At 47.6% G+C, this 11,224-nt stretch overlaps 1 protein-coding gene across 2 annotated transcripts in view; it reads left to right on the top strand.

The window, feature by feature from the left end:
* The first annotated feature begins 9,932 nt into the window (after positions 1–9,932).
* LOC119583630 (protein bric-a-brac 2-like) overlaps positions 9,933–11,224 on the top strand; it is a 37,747-nt gene continuing 36,455 nt past the window's right edge. Inside the window, exon 1 of one of the 2 annotated variants that reach the window (XM_037932218.1) lies at positions 9,933–10,011. The gene's annotated coding sequence lies outside the window, so the exon portion shown is untranslated. Of the gene's footprint in view, positions 10,012–10,089; positions 10,565–11,224 lie in introns of those variants that run through there. The other variant, XM_037932217.1, reaches the window with a different exon arrangement.

Genomic DNA, 11,224 nt, shown 5'->3' with positions numbered 1-11,224 from the left:
GTTGAAAATGCGCGGACCCTAAGCGCCTCCCTTCATAGTTTTTCCTTCGTTTATCGACATCGGTTTCGAACGTCATACCCCTTTAAATGTTTTGAATATGTCACTTTTTGTTGATATTAATTACATTTAAAGGGATACATCAGTTTACACTTTCATATTCTATTGCAGGGATCGAAAAAAAATTCAGAGCCACTCGTCCTGCAGGACGAGCAGTTGCTAAATTCTACTCGTCCTGCATGTTGTGCTACTCGTCCTGCATGTTATGCTACTGGTGCAGCATTTCATACATGTTTACAAGATAAAGCTGCAGCCTAAATTGCCTGGTACTTACATTAATATTGTACTGTAGTTTTCTGACTAGAAAAAGATGTTTGTTTTTGAATTTTACATAATAAAAGTGACACAATAAAACAATATTTGTCTTTATTTGTTATTTGTTAAAGACACTTAAAAGGAATTGGCCATCCGTCTGCATGGTCTAGACTAGTCCTCTTCCTCTGATGATAACTCAACAACCACCTTCTTCTTTCTTGGGCCGAAAAATTTATACCTCCAAGGTGTCTTGTGCCCTTGGTCATGTCCATCCACTTCTGAATGGCTGGTCTTGGCTGGAAGTCTTGGAGAGCTGGTCCATCACAACAGATTCTGACTAGTGATGATAATGAGTTGTACTGCAGGCGGGTTCTCTTGTCAACTTTGATCAGATTCAATTTGCTAAAGCCTCGTTCATATTCTGCTGTGCTTGGTGATAATGTAAGCATTAACTGCACAATAGTTTTAATGTTGCCAAGATGCTCGGTGTCCTGGCTATTCAACAATTTCTGATACCCTTCCTTGACATCTTTAAAGCTCTTGTTAGGTCTGGTCATATACAACTTTAAATCCATCCACTCTTCTTCTGCTGCTTCCTTTTCTTCATCTGTTATAACCCTGCTTGGAAAACGGGCTCCCTTCAAATACTTAAACATCGCACCCTTCTCCATTTTGACAGTTGCAGACGACAACTGGTTACGTTCGATTAAAACCCCGAGTGTTAAGTGTTTTAATTATTATTATTTTAATATTACAATTTATTTATCGATCTGTTTAAAAAGCACAAACAAAATTTGACAAAACAGCTGGTAGAAAAGAAAATCTACAAAGTATCGCATTGAACAGCTCAACTTGCATGTTTAACTTGACGCAGGTAAGTGGGCATGAATCGAATGCAACCGTCAGCGTTTTATATAGTGCGCGTTTTATACATAGCCCTAAAACACCTGCTTTGTTTCCGGTTTTCATTCGCTAAATGTCAACATGGATTTTGGTTGTTCCTGCGGTCTTTCTGCTTCGACGATTTTTCACACGTCCTGTCGGACGAGCAAGCAGTATTTTTCTACTCGTCCGGCCCAAATTCTACTCGTAAATACGTGCGGACGAGTGGAATTTTCGATCCCTGTATTGTACGTACACAAGAATGTGACCATATCTTAGGATCACATTATGGTCATAGATGTAGAATATCTTATATTACATCACATTTCATATCCCCATAATAAGTGGAAATCGAAAAGAAAACATGCATTTTTACTATCATCGGCCAGAAGCAGTGCACTCTAGTTATGCTTTATTTGATGCATTAGTCGATAAAATGTAAACCCTAGTTACTTATGGTAGGAAAATCTAAGGGAATAAAACCACAAAATAAGAGTCTGGTAGTATGTGGCTGTAGTTATGGAAGGTATGGTCCATTACTTGTGGACGATCTTGGTGGTTACTTTAACTCGAGATAAGGGCCAAAATACCAAATCACCTGCAATAATATCCTCATCGTTACTGAATAATACACCATACAGTGCAGCATCAAACTTGAACTTCCAGTTTCAAACCAGGCAGAGGCGCTCCGCACTGCTCATCAGCTTACTTTACTTACTGAGTTTTGCGAAGATCAAATTTTGCCCGGGCCTTCCATATATATATGGCCCGGCCTGTGTTAGCTATTAATGGCTGTCTCATTTTGTTCTTTGAAACTCGATGCTTACCATGGTGGCGAGATTGCAAGCAGGCGCTCCTGCTGCCATGATGTAAGCAGGGCATAGTCTCTTTACCAGCCCGGCGGCTGTTGTGGGGGTCCCTGTCTCAGAAATTGTGTGTGCTCACAACTCTGTAAGTAATGTACAAGGGTGGCGTTCGGCATGCGTTCGGTCACAGTGCATGTAACGCCTGTCTGCATAGTCAGTTATTTGTATGATCTGCATGCGCACTGGTAACCTGGTCTGATTCTGCGAAGAATGACTTTGGTAGCTCTATTGAGCCAGTGGTTCATAGCCTGTGGCGTCTGCATACCATCTGGCCGAGGGAGAGGATCTCGTTTCCTCTCTGTGAAGCTGCATGCACCTGTGCTATAAGATTTTTCGGCTTGGTTGTATGATCATGGGCTTTAGGGGCATACCCTTGCCAATGTCAGCTAGTCTGTCAGCAAGCTCGTTCCCTGCGATGCCTATGTGGCTGGGGACCCAGTTTCTGCTTGCTTGCTTGAGATTTGCGAAGTTCTGGCTTCGCCCGGGCCTTTCACTTATGGCCCGGCCTGTGTCAGCTTTTTATGGCTGTCTCATTTGTTGGTCTGACACTCGGTGCTTACCGTGGCGGTGGGATTGCCAGCAGGCGCTCCTGTAGCCGTGGTGTAAGCATCTCGCATAATCTCTTTACCAGCACGACGGCTGTGTTCTGTGGGTTTGTCTTAGGAATTGCGTGTGCACGCAATTCTCCAAGTAATGTACCAGTGTGGCGTTCGGCTCGCCGCAATGCATGCAACACCTCTCTTCACGTTCTATGTTTTGTATAATCTGCCATGCACAGTGGTAACCTAGGCGCATTCTGTGCAGAATGACTTCGGTACCTCTGTTGTTTATTTCAGAGAGTGCCAGTGGTTCATAGCCTGTGGCATCTGAGTACCAGCTGGCCGAGGGGGAATATCTCGTTTCCTCTCTGTGAAGCTGCAGGAGGAAGGAGTTGGCCGTCACCGTACACTTCCTCCTAAGTAAATTTCGGCTCTGATGTATTATCATGGGATTTGGGGGCATATCCCGGCCGATTTCGGCTAATCTGTCAGCAACCTCATTGCCTCTGATCCCTATATGGCTGGGAACCCAGTTTATGATAATTCTTCTACCCTGAGCAAGCATCCTTTGTGCTATTGTGCGGATGGTTGTCAGGAGGTAGATGTTGTCAGTGGGTGAGCGCTGCTGAAGACAGTCGACGGCTCCTTTGGAGTCTGTGTGTATGACCACGTGTCCTTCCCTCACGGACGCGTGACTCAATGCTCCCATGATAGCAACTGCCTCTGCCTGTAGCGAGGAGGCGTTGTCTGTTACCCTCATGGATATTGTGGCATCCCTTGCTGCGAAGCCGGCGCCTGCAGTGTGGGTCAAGGGATCGACCGATCCATCCGTGTAATATGTTCTGCTCCCCGGAGGGGTGATGGTTGCAATGACCCTCTGGGTTTCTGCCTTTAGGCTAGGCGTACAATATTCATTCTTTTTGCTTGCCAGTCTCATGACCGAGAACTCTATCGAGGTTTGTGCCCACGGCGAAGCTTCGACAAAGTCAGGGTGTGGGGAGTCCATGCCCTTGGCCAGTAGCGGTTCTTTGAGCTGATGGCGTATTAGCACCCTGGCTGTGTGAGACAGCCAGGAGTTGTTTGCAAACAGCTTGTTATCTTGTTCTAGGCGTCTGACTATTTTGTGTCTTAGGCTTGTGTTCCTGGGAGCCTGGATGACCTTTGATAAGAATTGTGCTGCCGTTAGATCAATTCGTGAGGCCAAGGGGAGAAGGTTTGTCTCCACTAGGAGGTTGAGGACCTTCGCCCACCTTGGGGCACCCAGAATGACCCTGGCGGCTTCGTTTTGGACTGTCTCCAATCGGTCTTTATATTTTCTCTTAATGCCAATCAGAGCGAGGGAGGCATAGTCTACAATGGGCCTGACAGCATGTACGTAGAATGATCTTAGTACCCTGTGTCTGGCCCCTATGTGTCTTCCACTCATTGCTCTCATGACAGACAGTCTTGCCTTTGTTCGGTCAAGCAGGTACTGGACCTCCTGGCGGAAGGAGAGGGTCCGGTCTATCCTTACCCCAAGGTAGAGGTATTCCTGAACCCACTCCAAGTCCATTCCCTGGATTTTCAGACTTGTGCCTTGAACTCTCTGTCTCAGAGCCATGGCTTTGGATTTGGCTGCAGAGATCTTTAGTCCTGTCCTGCAACACTCCTCGGATACCAAGTCCAGACAACGCTGGGCTTTGTTTAGGCAGTGTGGTCCAGTGGAGATGATAGCAAGATCGTCTGCATAGGAGATGATCTTGCACCCCACTGGGAGGTTTATGTTGAGGATACAGGACATTAGTGTGTTAAAAAGGGCTGGACTGAGAACCCCACCCTGTGGCGTTCCATTTTCTAGTGGCATGTGCTGTGATAGGTGACCTTGGAATTTGACTCTGGCTGTTCGATTCCTAAAGTAGTCACCTATCGAAGCCAAGAGCTTACCTCTGATTCCTTTTTGGATCAGGCTCTCCTGAATGGCAAGAGGACTTGCCAATTCAAAAGCCTTCTCCAGGTCAAGGAATACTGCCACAGATGCGCCCGTGTTTATTGTGCTCAAGAGCGTGGCTATGCTGTGCGCTGTGCTCATGCTCCTGGTGAACCCGTGGAGGTGTTCGTGTGGGGGTCCCATTTTCCATTGGAGCCGGTTCAGTACCATCCTCTCGGCAGTCTTGGCCAGACAGCTGAGGAGAGAGATGGGGCGGTACTTCCCCGGCTCCTTTGGTTTAGGGATGGGAACTATGGTAGCCCTCTTCCAGCTCTGGGGTAGAGTGGAAGTTTCCCAGGACTTGTTGATGAGTTGCAGGAATGCAAGCTCACCTACCAGTCCCAGGCGGGAGATGATGGGGTACGGGATCCCGTCATCGCCCGGGGCTGAGTTGCAACTGGCTTTGTGTGCATCTCTTAGTTCCCTCAGAGAAAAGATAACGTCTGAGTTATCGGGTTCGGCTGCCCTTTCTCTGATGTGAGCAAGTCTGTCTGGTTGTAGGCGTTCTTGTCTTGCCCTCAGTTCGGCTGGCAGACTGTCGCTACTCGTTCTCGCAGAGAACTCTTGCGCCAGTCTGTTGGCCTCTGCCTGGGGGTCGTGGTGCGTGCATCTCGGGGCTGAGCGGCTGGTGGCTCGCTTGACCCGTTGCCATAGCTCTGAGAGGGTGGTACGGTGATCGAAGGACTCACACCATTCCAGCCACTTTTCCTGCCTCACTCTGCTGGCAGTTTCCTTGGCGTCCCTGACAGCCTCCCTTAGGAGGGCTAGGTTGTCGGGGGTTCTTTGCCTTCGGAAATGTTTTCGGCACATATTTACCCTGTGGTTGACCTCCCTAATCTCGTCATTGAAGTACCAGGCGTCCTTGTGACTCCTGGACCCAGGCCGAGTTTTGGGTATGGTCAGTGAGGCTGCCTCATCAATGGCATTTACAAGTCTGGCTTGTAGCACTTCCACATTTTCGCTCTGTGTGGGTTCATTGCTTCTCAGACAGCGGGCCAAGGCGCTCTGGAACGCCTGCCAGTTGGCCTTGTCTGTTTTCCATCTTGGATTCAGTCGTGGTATTTCGGCTGGGCCACTATCCATGAGGGTTGTTATTGTGCCATAATGGTCACTAGTGACGGTCTCATCGACACGCCTGCCAATCCTCTCCACCAGAGTCGCAGTGGCCAGGGTGAGGTCTAGGACCCCTCCTCTCACATGCGTTGGCTCCTGGCTGTTGAGGAGAGCGATCTCGGGGAATGTCTCAAGCACGTTGGCTATGTGATGGCCAGCCGCATCCGGTGCCCTGCAGGGAGCCAGGATGGGGTGGTGTGCATTGAAGTCTCCCCCTGTGATCACTCGGTCGTGTGCTGCGGAAGCACATACCTGGCTGATGTCTAAGCTACTACAGTGTGGCCTGCTGTACACGTTGTACAATTTCAGGGGTCCCCCGGCCAGTTGAATCTTGACGGCAAGAGATTCAACATCTTCTCCACAGTGCGGTGCATCGGCTATTGCGGAGCAGGGAATTGTTGCATTCACCAGGGTCATCAGGCCTCTTTTGCCATCGGAACGTGGCAGTGCGTAGACGTGATACCCGGAGAAACGAACAGCTTCCGCTGATAATGTCTCCTGGAGCATGACGATGTCAATGCTCCTTGATCGCACTATTGCGTGGAGGATGGCACTCCTTGAGGAGAAGCCACAGATGTTCCACTGCAGAATACTTAGATTGCGTGTCATGATGTTACTAATTGACAGTTACATCAGAGACATCGTCACATTCGGATTGATGGTCAGAGTCTGACAACTCCATTGTGAGATCCTCACTGCTTGAGGGGTCTCCTTCGGCTGTCAGGCTATCCCTGGATCCACTGGGGGGTGGAGAGCCTTTGGTAGCTCTGACTTTTCGTCTTTGGCTTTTTCTCTGGCCAGGCTGTTTCTGTGCATTGGCTGGCCTTGCCTGGGCAGGCTCAGCTTCTTCTGATTAGGCTTGTGGCACTGAATCAGCCTGGTTAGGCTCTGCCTGTGAGGGCATAGCCTGGCTAGGCTCTGCCTGTGAGGGCATAGCCTGGGTTGGAGAGGGGAGGGGAGTCTCGACCTGGGCTGAGGGAGAGGATTGGGCTGATTTGGCCTTCTCCATCTTCCTTCCCTTTATGCTTTTCACAGTCTGTTTGAATGTCGTCATGGCAACGTCGACTGCCTTATCCGCCTCTTCCTTGGTCCTGGACAAGGATACTGCCACTGCTGTGACCACAGCAGTGATCAGGATCGACATGTCCCCCTCGTCGAAGAACATGTCTTCTGGGTCTGGGGGGGACCGTGTGGTGCTGTTGGAACCTTTCTTCCTGTGGTTCCTCTGCACTTGCTTTACTTGGGGGAACTCCTGATTGTCGGAGATCTCCGGTTTCGGCTGGGGGGCAGCTTCCTTTCTCTTAGGAGGTCGGGAAGCCTTTTCGCTTTTGTTCCTCCCCCAGACGTAGGTGCCTGGGGGGGCAGGAACAAAGTCTGGTCGCTTCTTAGCAACCTCTTGCCGTTTGAGGGCCGCCTCTTTCCTGACAGAGCAAGCCAGGCTCCAGGCGTGATGCCTCTTGGCACAGTTAGGACATTTGGCTGTTGTGTCCTTCTTTTCTTCTTTATGTGCCTTGATGCACACCTCGGTATTGTGTGCCTTGCTACAGACACCACATTTTGGCTTGGCTGTACAGTTAGCCTGGTGGTGTCCGTACTTCTGGCACTTGAAACACCGAAGTGGTTCAGGCACATAAGTGCATAGGTGATAGGTACCCCAGTTACCCAGATCAAGGGTGGAGCTTGGGCTACCTTTCATGGTCACCAGGACTTGCCTGGTTGGAGTCTTCCCCTTCGACAATCGGGAAGCCTCCACGACTTTTGGGTGTGATGCTATCACCTCCACATCATATGAGACTGAGAAGCCACCAGTTTCTGCGAGGTGCAGTTGTTTATATATGACTCCGCCCCCATAAAAAGGGGCGGAGTCATAGGAAATTGTATCACGAGTTTTTGACGGTGGAAATAGATGTGTGTTAAAATTCGTTTTGACGTGTTGTGTGATTCCTAGATATCTGTGTGACGGTGTGTTGGGGCATTGTTGTAAGTGTACTGAATGTGGGAATTTTATGATTTTGCATTTGTCTGGCCGAAAATTCATTTGCCATGCGACTTCCCATTGCCCGAGGGAAGTCTGTAGGAGATGACAGTCGTTAGGTGTCTTATTTCGTCGATAGGTGAGGCTGTCGTCAACAAAAAGTCTAGTTGTAGAATTAGGGGTGGATAGTGGGAGGTCATTTATGTAGAGAAGGAAGAGGAGAGGGCCTAATATGGTGCCCTGTGAGACACCAGAATGGACAAAAACAGAAACTAGATATAGTACCGCCAAGAAGAACGCACTGAGTCCTGTTGGAAAAAAAAAAACTGTGTTCCAGTGAAGAGTTTGTCTAGTGATTCCGTAAAACTGTAGTTTTTGTGTCAGTCTTTGTGAAGGACTGTCAAAGGCTTTGGCGAAGTCTAGCACAGTAACGTCCACCTGATGAGTAACAATGAGTTGGGATCAACTCGAAATCCGTGTTGTGTGTCAGTTGGTTGTTAGTGTCAAGATGATTCATTATGTGTTTGTGTATGATGTGTTCGAAGATTCTGGAGACAATGGAGGTGAGGGAGAGGGGGCGATAATTTGATGCGTCAGTCCGATCACCTGACTTGAAAAGAGGGGTGACCTATGCACAAAGCCAGGGTGGGAGAGATGATGTCCTTAGGGATTGTGTAAATATGATTTGGAGGATGGGGCAAGGACGGGGGCATAGGTTTGGAGGAAAAAGCGAGGGATTTTGTCTGGTCCAGTTGCTTTGTGTCCAGTGCTTCAAGCAGTTTTTGAATTTCATCTGTTCTAATGTCTAGAGTCCGGATGGGTTGGTGGGGGTTGTTTGGCATGTTTGGTGTAATGGTGTTTTCTTGTGTGAAGACAGGGGAACTGTGTTGAGATGTGCTTTGTATTCTGATGTGGCGATAAGAGTGTCGTCGCGGTCGTTAAGTGCAGCTATGTTAGTATTTGCGCGTCTTAAAGAACTTAAAGAAGTGTCTAGGGTTGTTTCTTACGTTGTCAGTGAGATATTTACTGATGTGTTCGCCTTCGGTCTAATTTATGTTTTTTGGCAAATGTTTTTAGAAAGATTTGAAATTGGTCCAATTTTCTGGTGTGTTGAATGATTGCGTGCATCTGTAGAGTCTCTATTTTCGTCGATGTTGTCTGCTAGACCTCTGAAGAACCAAGTGGTATCTACTCGAAGGTGTTTTTGTGGAATGTAATTTTTAATGGAAGTATGTTTCAAGCTATGCCAGTTTTCACCAGGGGGTCGGGAGTAGGGGTCAGAAGATAGGAAATTGTCTCTGTAAGTCGCCATGTCCTTTATGATCGAGCCTGTGTCGCCTCTAGAATAGAGCAAATTAGGTCCACGTCTGCGTTTCTGTCTGGTCTCATAGTCCTGGAACAAACTCGGTGTTTGTTATGTTGAGTATGTTGTTTGTATGGAAGAGATCTAGTGTATGGGCTGGGATTGAAGAGCCTCCGTCGCCAGTGGGACGTGTGGTGACTTGAATTCGTGTTGGTTTGAGTACTGTTTGCGAGAGTGAAAATATATTCATGATGTCAATGAAGTTGTCGTGTAGTTGGCGCCTGTTCGTATGAGGGATAATGGTGTGATGGACGTCTCCGTCAATGGGCTTTAAAGGAGATGTAGAGGTCCAGTCGATGGCAGGGAGGTTGAAATCACCTGCGATCCAAATGTGTTTGCCTGGAATGATAAGAGTGAGAGATGTGTGAAGGTCCTGTAAGTATTCTGTGTTGGAAGGAGATCTGTAGAAAGCGGCGAGCAAGAGTGATTTATAGTTAGAAATATGTAGTTGGATCCAGTTGATCTCCAAGTCTGTGTCAGCAGCTCTACTCTCACTGATACACTATAAGGGAGAGGGAATATTTCTGCAGGAGTCTGTTTGATATCAGCCATGTCTCTGTACCTGTTATGGTGTTCGGGTCGTATGTATCAATTGTGTGGAGTCTTTTTGGATATAATGCTGCGAAAGTCGCAGGTTTGACGTGTTTGGACGTGGTGCTGGGTTGTGCTGGGTCATGGTTTGGGGGTCGGAAGAGGGAGAGGGAGAGGAGGGCGAGCGGGAGGAGGTGAGGGTGCGGGAGAAGGGGATGAGCGTGGGAACGGAAAGGGGGGGGGGTGAGAGAGACAGAGGGAAGAAAGGAACAGGAAGAAGAATTCGGGGGAAAGAGAGCGGAAGTGGAATAGGGGTATGGGGCAGGGAAAAGGGGGGAGGAGTGAGTGTGGAGGTTTGGGGAGGCTAATCGAGCGGTTCAAGGACGGTTAGCGTCAGGAGAGTCGTTGGGGGCCGGGAGCAATGGTAGATGACACTGAGTGGGAGAATGAAGTTGAGTTGAAGGGTAAGGGGTTCCTAGGAGGGGATGTTGTGCTAAAGGGTTGTTTATGTTGTGTTCGTTAAGTGTGTCGAAGGAGTTAAAAAGTTGGATGGGGGAAAGAGAGAAGGAGAAAGTGGAAGTGTTAGTAGAGCCGCACCTACTGCAAATCCACCTAATACTATTGTTAACTAGTCCATTGTATATCTGTGTAAACAATCCGATGCAGCTGACATGATACCAACCAGCATGCAATAAAAACCCGCCTTCTAGCTCGTTTTTTCATTATTATCCCAAGATTAACAGTGGCTTATTGGCTCGGAACCTTACACAAGATGTAGGGCCACAAATTGGAAAGGGAATTCGGGCGAAGGCGCTTTCAAAGGCACCGCCCGGTAGAGCGGTGGACGCGCCTCACCAGGTGGTGGTTCTGCGACGAGAGAGACAGTAGAGTTGTGCTGTAGGATATGTGTTACTATGACATAAGTTGAGTGTAGGAAAGAGCCCACGACATTCAGCACAACAATACACTAAACAGTTTTGGAGGGAGCTGTGATTGAGATTTCTCTGCACCACAAAGGTAACGCAAACCCTGCAGTGGAGTAATGTTTTACTTTACAACGTAAAGAACAGTTGGCAAGGTAGTGGACTTTTCATCAAACAGTCACGAATATAACAGTATAGTTGTCAGGTAATTCAAATATTTGCATAGAACCTAGTACTCAGAGAAAGTCCCGCTTCGTCTATACCAACAATTATAGTTTGTTTTTTTTTGTTTAACAAAGCCATGCAGCCTTGCAGTTATTCCTTTTTCAATTAGCCACACTGTAATGTGCGTCAACTCATGTTATTTTCCATCGCAAATGATATGACCGAATGTATTGTTACAATCTAAAATCCTGTAAAAGAAGAAGAAGAAGAATGTTTTGTTACTGTTTAGAAAGTGACCGCATCTCTCTGAAACCAAGTCCTTAGAACTCCACCAACTCCTTGGTATCTGTAATCCCCCATCGGGGGTCTGCCCCTGGACCCTCTCCTGATTGCTCTGAACTTATTCTCCGTGCCACATTAGTCGCAACTTATTTTCTTAATTTTGGACGTTATTTTTTGCCAATGCAGATTATTTTTTGTGTTATTAAGTTTAGTTTTTTACATTGTTTATGATAGTGTCATTATATTTTCTTGTAAATGTATACCAAAGTATTATATACATGTTGCACAACTTTCTTAACATCAACTT

The sequence above is a fragment of the Penaeus monodon genome, chromosome 17, assembly GCF_015228065.2.
Source record: "Penaeus monodon isolate SGIC_2016 chromosome 17, NSTDA_Pmon_1, whole genome shotgun sequence".
NCBI classification, from domain to species: Eukaryota; Metazoa; Arthropoda; class Malacostraca; order Decapoda; family Penaeidae; genus Penaeus; species Penaeus monodon.
Note: the sequence above shows the minus strand (reverse complement) of the source record. Positions and strands in the feature narration are given on the sequence as shown.